Source organism: Hippopotamus amphibius, chromosome 4, assembly GCF_030028045.1.
Source record: "Hippopotamus amphibius kiboko isolate mHipAmp2 chromosome 4, mHipAmp2.hap2, whole genome shotgun sequence".
NCBI lineage: Eukaryota > Metazoa > Chordata > Mammalia > Artiodactyla > Hippopotamidae > Hippopotamus > Hippopotamus amphibius.
In genome coordinates, this window is record NC_080189.1 from 43,155,133 (window position 1) to 43,171,451 (window position 16,319).

The window sequence follows — 16,319 nt, forward strand, 5'->3', positions numbered from 1 at the left end:
TAGGGCATTCCGCTACTTAATAGCCAGACATACAAATCTTATCTAAACATGTGTCTTGCCTGGACCTGTATGTGGCTTTTTCACTCCCTCTGAATATACAAGGAATTGAATATTTTCTGGATGTCTTAATTTCCCAGAGTCTCACCTCAGCTTCTCCTCAGGGCTTTAGATGTTTTATTGTTTGCTTCCATTTGCATCTCTTGTCTCAGATGCCTGCAGATTTTATAAGCTGTACCTGCTGCTTTTTGCTATTTTCCTCAGCCTGAGATGCAAGCTATGCCACTTTCCCCCACAAGCTACAAGTTAGGCAGCTCCCAGACAAGTTATAATACTGCAAATAAAGTCTGCTTTACTCTCTCTGGTTCAAGGGAGAGATTTGGGAGCTGGGCTGCTATCTCCTCCAGACCAAGACTGCTCCACCTTAGGGAGGGGATGGAACAAAGGTGAGTAAAAATGTTACAAAATTTCCTACCATTTCCAATATGCCTTTTCCTGACTGGAGTTTTGTTTGGTCGCTGTCACTAGTTATTTTTTAAAAAATGTTTCTGTGGGGAAATGAGAGACTGGAGCTTCCTCGTATGCCATTTTTCTATTAATACTTTTAATTTTCTTCTTATTGATACCTGAATTTACAAATTTTATATAAAGAACAATTATTTCTTTTATAAGGTGAACATTACTGAGAAAGAGATGACTGCAAGAAAACATTTCACAATAGCAAAGGAAATATAAACCACACAATAAATAAAAGAAATATAAACTACCTAATAAGCTTAACAAAGGTGCTTGTGAACTAGAGTGGAGCCACCTTTTACGTCGGAGTTAGAGCACAGACTGAGTTCTCAGCTAACATCGTATATAGTCAGTATAGCCTAGCGTAACACCCAGCACCTTGAGATGCTGACACCATGAAAAGTGCCAGAAGCTGAGGCTGACCCCCGATTCCTCTCCAGAATGTGCTCCGTGAGTGGACGATGGGCAGGGTCACCCACACTGTCCAAACTTTCTGTCCTGCAGAAACATATAGTTTTATTTACATCATTTTTTGCATGTATATTTGTTTAGGTTCAGTCTCCATAAATAGAATTACAAAAGGATATACAGGGATAAAAAAGATGACAAATAAATAGCAAGATATACTATATTCTTAAATGGGGAATCAAGTATCATGAATATTTCATCCTTCCCCATTAGTAGACTGGAAAGACACAATTCCAATAAAATATATACAGGATGTTTTGCAGGAAACATGACAAAAATAATTCAAAATCTCACATGACATACACCAAGAATAAGAAAGATGATTCTGAAAAAGGTGAGTATAGGAGCAGGGGGTGATGCCACTTAGCTCTTCCTGCTGTTAAATCACACTGTTACGTTACAATAATTTTAACTTTATGGCTCTGATTTGACAACAGATACATGGATGGAAGAGGATAACACAGAAATAATCTTTTATATTTAAATTAAATATTTGATAAAATAGGTGTTATAAATTAATTTGGAAAGAGGACCAACATTACATATAAATGTGTGGAATAACTGATTAGCATCTTGTAGTAAAGTACTATTTTAAAAAATATTTATTTATTTTTTATTGGCTGTGTTGGGTCTTTGTTGCTGTGCTCTGGCTTCCTCTAGCTGTGGCGAGAGGGGGCTACTCCTTGCAATGGCTTCTCTTGTGGAGCACAGGCTCTAGGCACATGGGCTTCAGTAGTTGTGGCTCTCAGGCTCAGTAGTTGTGGCTTGCGGGCTCTAGAGTGCAGGCTCAGTAGTTGTGGCACAAGGGCTTAGTTGCTCTGTGGCATGTGGGATCTTCCCGTACCAGGGCTCGAACCTGTGTCCCCTACATTGGCAGGCAGATTCTTAACCACTGTGTCACCAGGGAAGTTTGCAATATACCATTTAGATCATCCTTTATATTATGAACCGAAATAAATCCAAGATGGACTTATTTTCAAATATTAGAAAAAGTTGAAAATTTGAGTTAACTATTTATCAGACCTTTTCTGGAGGAAGAATCTTTAAGTTTGAAAATAATAGAAAAATTTCATAGGTGAAAAGTGCAACTGATTTAACTCAAACAGTTTTAACAGACATTAAAATGATAAGCAAAATAAAAACAAAAAAAACCACTGGAAAATATGTGTCACACAAGTGGCAATACATTTAAAATTGGGAGATTTCACATATATACCCAAATCTCAGGCTTATTTGAAAAAATGGAAAACCCGATAACTGTACGTAACCTGCCCCGTTTAGGCTGTACAGTTAATCAAGGTGGTTCCCTCACTGTGTTACTTCACTATTCCTTCACTCATCCACCCATGGGCCCTGGAGATTGCTGCTCCTTGCTCAGAACAATTACACCACTTGCCTGACGAGTACACTGGGTAGATTTGCTTTTCCGCCGCTTCAGTGACCTCTCCTTGGCCTCAAGAGCAGCTTTATTATGATTAGCAATGACCCAAATGATCTTCTTCAGACTCCCCTGCGAGGGCCAGTGTGGTTGTCAAATCTTTGCATCTCTGAGGCCAGGAGAGCTAGTCCCTTCCTGGAGGTCAGCAGCTCTAAACTTTCTTCCTTGGCCCTTTCTACTGCTGCACCCAACTGTCTGTCTCCTGGGTCACCTTCTATTTTCCCCACCTCCTCATTCATGCCCCAGGCATATGGCAGCTGATTGGCCTTCTCTTGGCAGGTACAAGTGGGTGCTAATGAATGGAAGAATGTGCTGTCCTTACACCTGATAAAGAGGTAATTGACCCCCACCCCCTCTCTCCCCACCCTCAGTATTTTTTTTTATGCACAATAATCTGCATAGGCAAGACAGAGGTCCTGGTTTAGACCCTAGTTTAGAAGTTAACACTTGACCTGAGAGCTCACAGAATGCTTAGATGTTATTCCAGGGTGCAAAGTTCCCAGTGGTGTGATTGAAAACATTATTTAAATAATGCTTTGAGACCTTTGACATTTATATGACACAAGCAGATTAAATCAAAGGGCTGAGATGTCCATCTGTCTGTCCATACATCCTTCCATCCATCCACCCCTCCAGTCAGCATTTATTTAATGCCTACTGTCTGCCAGGTCCCTTTATGTACTGTGTCCTCACAGTGCTAAAAGGTGAGCCCTATTTTATTGATGAGAATATGGGCTCAAGGGATTAAAATAATATGCTCAAGCTTATATAACTCAGAGATAAAAATCAAACTCTAAAGTTCAAGACCATTACAGTTAACAGTTCTGTCCTGAAGAAGTTCATAGTCTAGTAGAGACTATTTTAGGTGTGACTGTTATGAATGCATTCCAAATTTAAGTTAAAAGTTCCTGCTGTTGTCTCACTTATATGGATGATTTGCCCACAGCACTTGGGAGACCAAATTATTTGGATAATTACTTCAGTAGACACAGTATCAGAATGTGGAATGTCTTACTTAGTAATGAGTTACCAAAGGCCTTCCACATGTGCATGGGTGGGTGACTTCATGGACAAACTCACTCGTGTTTGGTCTCTCTGGATTTTCCCTCTCCCACATTTCAAGCAAGCTCTCAGGCCCTTAGCATTTCCTTGCCTTGGGGAATTTTTGCAGGACAGTAATAAACAAAAAATGCTGGAAACCTATGATTCCTCCTGTATTTTGTAAATGCTTCTGGCAAATTAGGCTGTGTGTTCAGGAAGAGGATGATGGGGGAGAGCAGAAGGGTTCTAAGGGTCAAAGAAGGACAAGAGAAAGCTGACTCCCAGCCTAGGGAGTGGTTTCTGGTCAGTGAGTTGCACACATGATATGGGATCCACTTTCACTCTATGGCAGCCCCTGGGAAGGTGAACAGACCTCAAGGGGATGACTTTGTAGGACCCCCTAGAGGTCTGTCAGTGCAAGACTCTGGGAACGGGGCACCATTCTGGGTGGCAGCCTGGAAAGGGAATTCTCAGAGAAGGCTGTGAGTCAATCACAATGATGGCTGAGAATCCATCTCGTGCCAGCCCAGTGGACTAAGGGCCTTACTGTCAGAATGCAGTTGATTGCAAAAAACAAACAAAAACAAAACATGCACGAAGAGTACATGCTAAAGTTTAGAGTTTTCTTTTCCCAAAACACTTAGAATAGAGGATTTTTGCTACTTCTCCTTTGGCTCCTGAATCAAAGCCAAATATTTCGGGGCAGGTTTCATGTCTTTCCCACTCCCAAGCCAGTCTTCATTTCCCTGACTCCCCCTGCCCTCAGTGCTTTGGACTCCATGCTCCAGCCGCTATGAGCTGTGGCAGACTCCCCACCCCCGCCCCCGCCCCCGCCCCACCCTCTCCTGCCTCCAAGCCTTTGTTCACGGCTCTTCCCTCTGTCTGGAGATCTTTTCTCTCTTCTCTGGGAAGCTCATCTTTCAAGACCTTAGAGGTGCCTTCCCAGACCCTCCTCCCCTAACACACACACACAGATACAATACAGAAGAATTAATCATTTCCTTTCATACCTTTCTGCTTAGTGGCATTTTATTATTTAATCAAAGTTAGGGATTTAGGACCTGTCTCCCCAGTTGGTTGAAAGCATCTTGAGGTCTGGTGCTATGAGGTCTGGTGCTGATTCATCTCTGAATCCCCAGGACCTAGCACACAGAAGGTGATCTAGCAAAGATGTACAGGATGAATACGTCGGAGAATGAGTGAAAGCACTGAAGGACACAAAGAGCCACCAGGATATAGAGTGGACAACCGTGTACCATGCCCAGTCCTGCCACAGACGGACAGCTTTGAGCAGGGCAGAGGAATCCTACATCAGAGAGCACAACAAAGCTGGAGTCACACAGCAGAAGTACGTAAAGGTCTTAGGTTTGATAACGCTTCAGGTGTTGCCTGTACTCTTTTACTTTATACTATTTGCTGATGTTTTGCAGTTGTACTAACCTTGAGGCTTTTATAAACAAAGAACTGGGCATTAATGAAGCAATCATTAGGTGTTGGTTCAGGGCATTTCACAACACTGTGGGTTGGTATCACTGTCCTCATTTTACAGATGAAGTCAATCTAGTCTCACGGAGGTTAGGTAACTTTCTCAAGTCCTTACCGGAAATAGATTTGAGATGCAAACTCAGTTTTGCCTTATCCATCAGGCACTCGTGTCAATGTCCCAGTGGGAAAAGGTATCTTCAGTTAGGATAATCTGAGGAGTGTTTACTTGCGAAGACACTAAGTACAACGCTACGGGTGGGGAGAGGGGAGCCAGAGGAGCAGTGCGGGAAGCAGGCTGGGAGCAACACAGCTGTCCGCGGCGGGGAAGAGGGTGCAGAAATCCAGAAGGAGAGGTTACTGTGAGCACACACCTCCTTGTGCAGGTCCCAGCCAGCCTGAGGCAACCTCCTGCTGTCCTCCCTCCCACTACAGGGCTCCCACTGACTAGGCCCAGAGGCCAGGGAGCCCATGGGCAGGTCCATGGGGGTCCACCTCCACGGCAGACAGCAGGGAGGAGCAGGAGGGAACATGGATCTGGAAGGGCACGCGGAAGACGTGCACACCAGCAGCACCGTGCACAGGCAGGCAAGAGCAAGGGCACACGAGTGTGGAGACACCTGAGCAGACCTCCTGGCACCCAGGGGACATTCCTACAAAATTCCAGTGACCAATGACCACGGTCCTTTCACTGCAGGTCCTGCTACCACCCTACACAGCTTCCCACTCTGCTTGGGAGGCCACACACCTCCACAGCTCCTGATGGCTGGGGTCAATCCAAGACCAAGTGATAGAGGCCAAGGGCCCTTCTTCCTATGGCCCTTGTATAAAAGAGACAGTCGTCACAGGAGCGTACCTGGTAGCCGTGGTGGGTCCCATCTCTTTGCAGCATCTGATTTCCCTTTGAACGGGGACAGCGATGGGCAGCAGGCCAAGATCTGCCTTTCCTCTCCCACCCCCACTCCCCACCTCCCATCCCATTTGAGAAGAGAAGGGCAGCGCTGTCTTTCCATCAATTTCTCTCCTGCTTGCTTCCCTCACCTTTTCTCCTTCTTAATCTACCCGTGGCTCCTAAAAGGATTAATTAGAAAGATGTGAGCAGGGGTTGGAACGTCAGAAAACAATCGTCACTTTCCTATCTGACCTCTCTCACCAGCTGCAGAATTAACAAATTGAATGTCCTCAGCAGACAGGAGTGGCACATGATACGAAGTTCATTACGAGCCTCGCCAGGGCCCGTGTGCGAAGCCCCATTTAAACAACTCTTGCTGATTAAATTCCTCCCAGGCACTCCCGCCAGACACTGTTAGAAAATACTCACATCCAATAGCTTTTTAATTTTTTTTAAACATGTGCCAATTATTTGCCTGCTATCTGCAGGTGCTGGCAAGCATCACGGCCGGCCTCACTGTCTACACTCTTATCCACTCGGCGCCTGCCTGGGGGCTCACGTCGTCAGGAATAGGACCCTGGGCTCTGGTCTGGGCTGTCAAAAGCTCTCCAGCCACCCTCTGGGACTGGCCTGCCCCGCCCCCAGCTTCCAGCCTCACACATCTCACCTTCTGAAGCTCACAGCTCTCTCGAATGTTTCAAGGTGACAACAAAGACCCGGGTGACCTGCTAGAAGTGGGGCCCAGAGGGGTAGGCACACATTCGTGCCTGGGCCGGTGCCAGCTGCCTCCCAGCCAGCATGTGCTTCAGACCTGAGCCAAACAGGGACATATAATCGCCGCCTCTGGGGGTAGGGGGAAGGCAGGGGGAGGGCGGTGAGATCCTGCCTGGGAAAGGGCTTGGCACTTGCTCACAGGTTCCTTTCAAATAAGTCCCAGAGTGCCCTTCTCTTCCTGCTCCCATTTCACCCATTCTGATCACTCAGTTCACTCCTCATTTGGTGCTTAATGAAAGCCGATGAGTTCTTAGCCATTTAATAGGTTCCAATGAATGTCCAAAAGTGAGGGTTAAAAAATATAAGCAATAGAATTTTTATCCATGATCATATTTTTTTTTTTTTTTAACAAAGGTAACAGAAAAGTTTTACCACTAACAGGTTTTGCACTGTTTTACTGTGACTCACTCCCCACCCTCGTCCCTTCAGGCCTAGGGATGGTGACTGTGTCCCACTGTCACCAGTTCTGGGGATGTCATCTTCCTCTTGGTTTCCCTCCCCCTGTCTACACCTTTGGAATTCACTTTTAGCCGGTCTAGTTTTCCCACGTGAGAGGCCGTCTCATCTCACTGACAAGAGCAGCTCTAGCTTGGAATAAACACTTCCTACCTATCTTCTTTGGAAAGTCCTGTCTTGCCCTTGGATGACACACCAGGCTAGTCAGTGGGCGTCCTCTCCCTGGCACTTTCACCTTCTCGCACTTACACCACCTTGGTGTTCCTGCTTCCCACTGAATGAACTAAGAACTGCCGTGAGTCAAATGACAGAGCTAAGTAGTTACAAGGAATTGCAGGAGCGATTGAAAGAACTGAACGTGTTTATCTCAGAGAAGAGAGAACTTGGTATGGGGGAGGAGCATGAAATCTGCCTTTAGACGCCTGACAGGCACTCGTGTGGAAGAGAAGACAGACTCAGGCTCCGGGTCCCTATGTGGGAGAACCGGGATCAGTGGCAGGAAAGTAAAGGAAGAACACATTTTAGCTCAGTGTAAGAAATGACCCTATAACAATCAGAATTACACCAAGAGGTGGTGAGCTGTCAGCTGCTGGAGGGGTTCAAGCAGAGGACCAAGGACCCCTTGGTGAGTATGTGGGGTTAGGTGAGAGGTGGGGAGGGACGGAGGGGGATCCAGAAGAGCATGATGACCAGGTTAGACCTTTGAAAAATTTTCTTCCGAATTTGAGATTTTATGATTCCCTTTTCAGAAATAAGCATAGTCCTTTCCAGCCACAGCACTTTAGAGGCTTTGCATCAGGAAGGACAGGGTGGCCTTAGAGGGAATCCAGAAGGAAATACGTCCCCACCCAAAGATTAGGGAGGAGAGAGAAAGAAAACAAAACAATTTTAAATAGTGCAATAGATTGGGGCCATTTAGTATAAGGACGCTATTTTATATACTTTAACAGCTTGAAAAGGATCACTGTGTTAAAATCCTGCACAAATTTGAATATTTATAACGGCTATCTAGTTAGGAAGAAAAGTTAAGCATAAAATTCAGTGAAATTTAGAATTCAGAAGTAAGGATGTCTGATTTAACTTGGTGTATGGGGCCTGGTATACCCTTCCCGGTTCCCCCATGGCAGTATAAATATCATGAAAATGCAAACAAACAAGCAGGTAATAATCCTTGACAAAATATAGGAGAAGTTATGCATTAAATTAAATTCTGGAGATAATTGTTACTGATGACCTCATCAATAGGAAAGGATTGAGAAATAGTTTTGGAGCACATGTTCTCCAATTAAAACATCCCAAATCCAAAAAGAGGAGATGAAATAAACTAAACACTTTCCTACTAATGTCTCTATCTTCAAGTCACAGGGACAAGGATTAGAAAAACAAGCTGTCTCTCCTCCACTCTCCTCAGAACTAGCCAAGCCACTGGAGACCTCTTTCCCCAGGTGGCCACCCACCATCCCTCTGCCTCTCACACCACTGTCTTCAGACCATTTGCCCCCGTATCCATTCAAAAGCCACATTTCTCACAGAGCAGAGGGGAACTGGAGGAAGCACATTGCATCTTGGCTCACTTAGATGCCCAAAGAGAAGCATCAGAAACAGGGTAGAGTCTGCAAGAGCTCTGGGCACGGTTCTGGATAAGGGGCATCATCTTTCATGTTCTAAACTGCGTATAAGAGGAGTTAAACCTGCATCTGGGAAATTCCCTGGAGGTCCAGTGGTTAGGACTCCATGCTTTCGTTGCTGAGGGTGCAGGTTCAATCCCTGCTCAAGGAACTAAGATCCCATAAGCCGTGCAGTGTGGCCAAAAAAACAAAGAGAAACAAAAAACCCCCAAACCAACCAACCAAACAAAAGACACCACCCCCCCACCCCCACCCCACCCTGCATCTTATTGAGAGAGCCTTAGAGTTGGAACAAGGAAAATCTAACTTCAGCCCAGCAGCATCACCCAAGACAAAGGCCCACAAATTGACCTAGTGGCTGGTTCTTAGCTCTTTACCTTAGAATGGCAGTTACAGCACCAAAATGTGCAGTGATGGGGGCTGCTGAAACTCCAGGCTTGGATAGCAATCTGTTCTCTCAAGGATGAATGAAAAGAAAACGTTAATAAGGGGCCCACAGAAAGGTACTGCAAATCATGGGAAAGATATTCAGATTATGAGTGACTTTACCTGATGATTCATGGCTCTAAAGTATTATTCTGTTAGAAAAAGAAGAGACTTGTGGAATAAACCTTCTTGCTGTCTACGTTTATGAAACAGGAACAGGAAGCTGAAAAGTCAGAACAGGCTGAGATGAAGGTAGTGTGCAAAAGTAGTTTGCTGAAACAAGAAAAGAATGTGGGTAATTCCAAATACAGTAGCAGAATTAAAATCTAATTGAAGATGGTAAGTAAGACAGAAAATTGTACCAAAAATGAAAAGGAGATACTTGAAAAAATCTTCCTGACCATAGTGGAAAATGATTTAAAAAAATGGTGATATATGGCAGATCTCAAGACTTAAGTAAGGATGTATAGCAAACCTGAGAATTATACATGCCACAGAAGATAAAACCAAAGTCAAATATTCAAGATCATCTTCAAATTAGGGCTTCCACGCCAAGATGAAAGGTATAAACATCTCAAATAAAATACTAGTAAATTGGATTTGACAGATTATTAAAAGTTATCTATTATAATGAATATAGGTTTAATTTCAGATATATAAAATATTTTAATATTACAAATTTTATAATCAATAGATTAATTTAGTCACCAATCAATGGATCAAAAACAAAAACCAATATGATCATTTCAATATATATACTTCAAAATGCTTGATTAAATCTAATACTCTCAGGTTCCAAGTTCAGTCAGATTTTTAGGTTGTATATATACCCATTTTCCCCTCCCCTCCTGGTCCTCTGATGGGATTTACTTTTTTCAGTATTTCTGGTGTTTTCTAAGTAGTATACTGACTTTAGGTCAACCACCTGAGTAAATATGAAAGGTACTCCCTGCCCCTCCTAGTCCTCACCCACAGGGGCCCCTGCATTTCCCACGTGCTCCCCTGTCCCTCTTCCAGGCCCCTCCTAACCCCTTTGCATGCCACGGTTTGCATCAACACTGCTCTCTAGGCTCAGCCAGTCTGTAGCTTGTCCAAGGTACAGGAGGCGGCCCTTTTCTGCAATGCCCCTCACACTTGTGCCTGGATCTCTGAAACCCCTGTAGAAGGAGACGCAGACCTTCACTGCGCATAGCAAAGCCCTTGTGGGGAACACAGGGCTCACATCAGGCTCACATCAGAGGACGGGGAGCTGAGAGGGAAGAGGGGGCTCTAGGACACCTGGAGCTGGGGAGGGCACAGAAGAGACAGAACAAACAGAATCAGTCACTGCCCGTTTCATAACGCGGTCAGGGTTCACTCTGTCACTATCTTCTGTCCGCACGGGTTGCTGGTGATGGGAGAGCAGGAACCGACACACCAAAGTGCTGAAATTCTCGGCTACAGAAATATGGGGATTTTGAACCTCGCCGTGGAGTCTGATGTCAGCCCTCACATCTTCCAGTGAATCCACAGATTTACGAGACGTGGATCGAAGAGCTGAAGAACTGGATCAGCCTAACCCAACAGACATAATTCTTGCGTGCTTCTGTGCTTGTGCACATGCTGTTCCTGCTGCTTGGAATGCCCACCCTGCCCCGGTCCACCAGATAAACGCCAGTGCAAACCTCTCTCAGAAAGAGGGAGGGGAGCTTTCCCTGTGCACGTATGACAAGCACAGCACTTTCTCCATGGAACCAGGACGAGCTGTTCCCAGGCCTGTCTCCAAACTACAGAACGTGTTTCTCCAGAGAAGAGCCTTAACCATTTCTGTATCCACAGCCTTACATCGTTCTTGCTACATTTTAGGTCTCCGTTAATATCAGTTTGATGAATGAATAAGTACAGGATGGGGAGTCCAAAACACTGGGTTAGAGAGACCCACTTTGAGGAGCAGATAGGTGTTCAAGCCCAGCCAGGGAACTCTGTCTTGGACATTCTTGGTCCCTAGTGGCTGACTGGGCTTGGTTTCTCTCTGAATAGGCCAAATCAAGGGTGGGACTCTGGTGAGCATGCTTGTACCCTCTGGAATCACGAATACCATGAGCTTGTGGAAGCTCAGGCCATCTGCATGCCTCCTAAGGTCTTCAAATTTGGCTGCACCTCCATCAAATTCACACAAATTTGTTTATTCCATTGGAACACAGATTTAAAGGGCCACCTGCATCCGATGGCAGACCACAAATGACTCCTGCTAGAAGGCCCATAGCTTCTAGTCTATTAATAGCCAATTGCACCTGCATAGCTGGGAGTCCTTAGCTCCAAGCAGACATGATCATGGGACATCCTGGGGATAGGAAAGATCACAAATCTGAGAGTCAGCAAACTCAGTCCTTCACACTGAAAGACTCATATCCTCGGGGCAGTCTTTTAATTCCTTGGGGTCCCAGTTTCTTCATATGTTAAAAAAGAGCACTGGATTAAATACCCTCTTAAACCCCAAATTCTGCATTATTTCAGTTAGGTAGATTTTAGTCAATTGTTTAAGCCAACCACTGATCAAGGGATGGAACAGAATGCTCTACTTTCTGTTTTAACACTTTCTTGGTTTGACCTCTTGATTGCAGAGAAAAGTCAGAAAATTCAAGCTCTTCCTCTTGTCCTTTGCAGTTATATCAGTTGGACAGTCACTTCTATCATAGCAGGGCATTAGAAAGATCTAAACTTGCAGCTTACAGTTTGGTGAATATATCAATTAACATCAAACATTTGGACTCTATTTATAGTGAACTGCCTATTCCCTATCTTGAGTCCCAGAGTTGAAATATGAAAGACTGTTTGAACTGGAGAGCAATCAGTTAACTGACACTTTTAAATGTCTACTGTGAGGCCAGCACTGTGCTAGGGATGCATTTTGCAAATCTCATCTTATGTAGCACTTTCTACACACTTGATCTCTTTCAGTCCTCACAACTGCCCTCCACCTTCCTACGAGCTGTGCTCCCACCAGAGAACAACGCAGACCACTTAGAAGTGCTGTGTTTGGAAAATCATTAGCGGGGGCTTCTCCCTGAAAGTGGAAGATGTCACTCTGCCCAGAGAAGGTGTGACTCTGCAGTTCCTCCCCAACCCAGAGAGCACCCTGAAGGACAGCCACTTCTCCATAGACCTTGAGTTTTCCTAAGACGTAGCCTTAAGCTTTACAAAGAACAACCTTGTGGGATTTCTTATCCTTCCAACTTTGACTTGGCCAGAAATGCCCTGAGACCAGCCTTTTCAGCTGTATTTTAGCACTTATGCCTCTGGCTTCAGCAGCAGCAATAAAGGATAGAGAGATGTGAGACACTAATAGTATTTCACCCACACATCCTTAAAATAACCTAGGCTTCTTGGGAATGGTAGATGTTAGTTCCGTTTAAGTTTCACGTGAAGGTGAAGTGGCAGTGAGTCTCCTCAGCTTTATCCTTTTCTGCACAGAAGCCATCAAGTCAACTTTTTGCTCTAATAAGAATGCTAAGCACCTGGGAAATCAGGAGATGTGGGCTTCTTCATTTATCCTTTGCAAACATCTTTTAAACACCTTTATTGTAAGAGACATGGATGGCTCCAAGGTGAAACAGACAGTCTCTGTTCCTTTAAGGAACTCCCAGTCTGGACCAATAAATTGATAAATGATAATACTGTGTCATGACAGAATAGTTGCCTACATGCTTAATGAGCAGCCTTTCTCCCTTCTTTCTTGCTAATGGAATGCCAATTTTATTCCCATTTAACCTGCTCTGCAATGGTGGATCAGTTACAATGGGTCTGAATCAATCTCTGCAAATCTCATGCCCTTTTCCAGTTACCAGCCCTACGATGGATGTGTGACTCAGTTCTGGCCAGTAAGACTTCAACAGGAGTCTTTAGGACATTTGAAAAGGATATTCCTCCCTGATAAAATGTATTACAGTGATAAAAGCTTTTGTTCCTGCATCCATTCTTCTTTCTGGTAATGCTGTTGTGTAATTATGTGATGCTTAAAATTGGAGAAGCCATGTTGTGACTCAGAGGACAGCTACAGACAACTGTGGATGACAAAGTACAGATCTTGGTGCTAGGGTCCTTGATGGCATCAATGAGTCACCAGAGCCAAGCTAGGACCATATATCACCTGGTGGAAATAAATATCCTTTAGTTTGAGTGATAGTTAGTTGAATTTTTTGTTGTTAGTAGCCAAAAACATTCCTAAATATTAAAAAAGAGAAAAGGGCTTTAACAAGATATATGCACTAAATTCCTGGGGGAGGAAGAGTTCACCAGCTGGTGAAAGTGGGAAAAAGCATCCCAGGCAGAGGTATTGGCTTGAAAAATGGAACAGAGATGTAGAAAGGCGTGCTATATTTGGGTATGGCGAGAAGTTCATTGAGGTTGGGATACAGACTTCAAGGGGGGCATGATGAGAAATGGTGTATTCAGAGTCAAGGCTAAGGTTCTTTAACAAAACATAGTTGTTTAAAGAATGTAAAAGCTTACTTCTCTCTCATGTAACAGTCCTAGGGGTAGTGGTCCAGGTGGTCATGGTATATAGCTCTGGGTGGTCATTCAGGGACCCAGGTTCCTTGCTCTATTGCTCTGCCATCCCCTGGGGTGTTGGCCTTGCCTGTATGATCCAGGGAATCTCCACATTGTCTTCAGGGAAGAGGATAAGAAATCCAAGAAATGTGTGCTGGATGTTCTAAGGCCCACACCTGGAAGTGGCACCAACACATTTCATTTTTGCTTGCTGTCAATTGGCAAGAACTTAGGGGCCATAGCTAGGTGCAAGGAAGGCTGGGAAATGTAGTCACTGGCTGTGCAGGCCACTATCCAGCTAATCTTTGTTGCTAGGGAGACTTGGGTCCAACTGTGACAGGCCCAATGCCTAAGACAGAGTTTGGAAATTCTGCAGGCAAAGAGAATCACTAAAGAGCTGAGGAGTGACATGACTGAGGCAGATTTTAGCTCAATGTAAGGATGAAGCCTTCCATAATGAAAACTGACCAAAAGTTAAATGACCGATTTAATGATGAAGTCAGTTTCTCTTCATCAGAGATACTTGACTATCTCTGGATCAGATGCTGGACCTGCTATCCAGATGCACTGTTAAAGGGATGGATGACGAGAGAGTAGGCTGGACTAAAGGATCCCTAAAGGACCCTTGCAATGCCTAAGACCCTTGGACTCTGCTCTTTCTAAATCTCAGTCTCATGATAGTGGCATGATAGGGTGGCTTGGGCAGTTTGAGCCTGGAGGCAAGGGGACCAGTTACAAGGAAAGATGAGCCACTGGGGGCAGGTTTAGGAAGGCAGAAGAGTTAATAATGACCCCAAGTTTTCCAGTATGCATAACGACAAAGATTTCACCAAGCCACTAACAGAGATAGACAAGACTAAAGCACTATATGAGGGGAAGATGTGTTTGAGGTTCCTGTGGGATGTTCACCAGGAAGTTGAAAACGCAAGTGTGGAATGGGTAAAGCAATCAAGGCTCAAGGTTTAGATTTGGGAATTGTCCAAATACTAATGATTTTTAAAATAGGAATTGTTAGGATCACCAGGAAAGAAAGTAAGGAGCAGAAGTGGCATTTACAGACTTTTATTGGGTTCATGAATGGGCGTACGTGTGTGTGTATTTATCAGATTCTTAAAAGAACCTGTGACTCTTTAAAAAATGGTACGAATCACAGCTGTAGAAAGAGAATGTTCTGGCAGAAAGAAGAATTTGGTGAAAATATCATTCACTAATTATTCACAGGTGCCAAAGGGAACAGTCACTCCGGGAAGAGGATATTTAGCAATTTCAGATGCTACAGAGATGTCCTGTGAAGGATAAGAATTGAGAAGTGGCCTCTGGATTGGATAACTAGTGACCTTTGAGCAAGCCAGCTCAGTAGATGGGAGAGGTCACAATTCAGAGCCTAAGTTGTTGAGAAGTGAGTAGGAAGTGATGACGGAGAGGCAAGGAGTGTGGGGGCCCTTCACAAGAAACTTATTTGTGAGAGGGAGTGATGGGCCAGATACTTAAGGGATAGCTTGCCAAAGACAAGTAAGTCAGCATGTGCAAGAGAAAAAATCATGGAGAGGGAGAGTGAGAGCAGAAGATTCTGGAGTGACTCTTAGAGGACGTGGGCATGGCCCAGACTGAAGGTACATTGCGTGTGTGAGTGAGAGGTGGTCCTGAGGGGGCTCAGTTTAGGCAAGGAGAAGCAAGAAAGGATACAGAGTACACAGGCATATTGATGAAAAGAGAAGGGAAGCATAGGAAGCTTAAGAAGGACGGCCTTGACGTCACCTGCTAAGAATGAAGGGTCAGAGCTGTTCAAGGGCTGCCGCTGAGTTTGGAACTGCTGGTGTGAGGGGTCAGGTGGCGGGGGAGAGCATCGCGGTCCCTGGAGCTGCAGTAAGGGCCCGTGACATAGACCCCCCCCTCCTCCCCACCTGGGCCTCACACAGGTGCCACGTGCTGACTGGTCGGTGCAACACACACTGTCTGTTTCCTACTGCCTGGCTATTAAGGCGTCGCTTTGGCCCGGCACGCACGTGGCCCCTACACCAGTTCCGTGCCTCTGCCCGTGATGTGATTAAATGAGACCTGTGCCTTTAAGGAGTGCCCCCTTCCTCGGCCCTTCCCCCTCCAATTACAGCACTAATTTCAGTAATGGAGCATTAATAGAGTAATGGGCGAGTGAGGCTGGCCTGAAGGAACTGTGGAGCTCAGCACAAATTGAGTAAATAAACCATATATTAGATTTCTAAACAATACTTTTAGTCTAGTCTCCAGGGAAAGAGAGTCGTCAAGACTTACTTAAGTCATCCCTGCAAAGCGTATGTAAAAGAAGCCTCCTTTCAGAGCTGGGTTGTTTGTAGAAGCCGGAAATCTCTCTGTCTTCCAGGGATTGGAGAGATAAGATAGCTGCTGTTCCCACACGTTCCCTTTCCCTGGTATTTCCCAATTTCTCTGACTTTGACAGAGGTGTCAGAGGTGAGAATCCCCAAGGATGCCTCCCTCCTAGGGACCCTCATTGGAGTGGGGGGCACTGGACATCTCCCAGGGAAAAGCAGCCCAAGGCAGGTGATGGTCGTGGATGGGAAGTGGGAAAGGGCCAGGGGCCAGGGAGCAGAGGAACCTGGGGGAAGGAAGGGCAACTTATCGGCAGATGACCTTATATAATACGGGAGACTGATCCTGTTTTGGCCACTGCTTG